A 761-nucleotide genomic window follows, 5' to 3' on the forward strand; every position below is an offset into this window, starting at 1 on the left:
TTTAGGTTATTTTTCAAGAACAGCACATAGTAAGTGCTTAACAAATACCATCATTATTATTATTTCAATTCAGTCCCTCTTAGCATCAGGATAAATTGCTCAGAGCGACTACCTCTGAGTCCTCAGGGTAGACTCTCTGCAGCTTTGAGAAGCAAGGCCATCAGAAACTGGGGTCAGCTCCTCTCTAGACTGTAAACTCCTTGTGGGTAGGGATTTTGTCTACCAGTTGATTGTATGGTTTTCATCCAAGTGCTTAGTACAGTGCTCTGCTACACATAATAAGCTCTCACTAAATACCACCGATTGATCCGGAAGTTGGCAGCCCAACCATCTCCCAAGAGATGCTACAGAACTGGGCTGATTCTTCCCAGCAGGACTCTGCCCTGGAATAACAGCAAAGGGAGACTGGTAAAGGGAGAGCCATTATTAATTATAATAAGAATAATGGTATTTCTTAAGTGCTTACTATGTGCTGGACACTGTACTAAGTACTGGGGTAGATACCAGCCAATCAGATTAGATACACTCCATGTCCTATGTGCGGCTCATGGTCTTATTCCCCACTTTACAGATGAGGGAACTGAGGCCCAGTGAAGTGAAGTGACTTGCCCGAGGTCACACAGCGGACAGGAGGCAGAGTCGGGTTGAGAACCCAGGTCCTTCTGACCCCCAGGCCCAGACATTATTCACTGGGCCCCACTACTTCTCATTATCTGTGATGGGGGGCTCCTCAAGAGATAGAGCTCAACAGTGGGGGTGGG

This window comes from Ornithorhynchus anatinus, chromosome 1 (assembly GCF_004115215.2).
Source record: "Ornithorhynchus anatinus isolate Pmale09 chromosome 1, mOrnAna1.pri.v4, whole genome shotgun sequence".
Taxonomy (NCBI): domain Eukaryota; kingdom Metazoa; phylum Chordata; class Mammalia; order Monotremata; family Ornithorhynchidae; genus Ornithorhynchus; species Ornithorhynchus anatinus.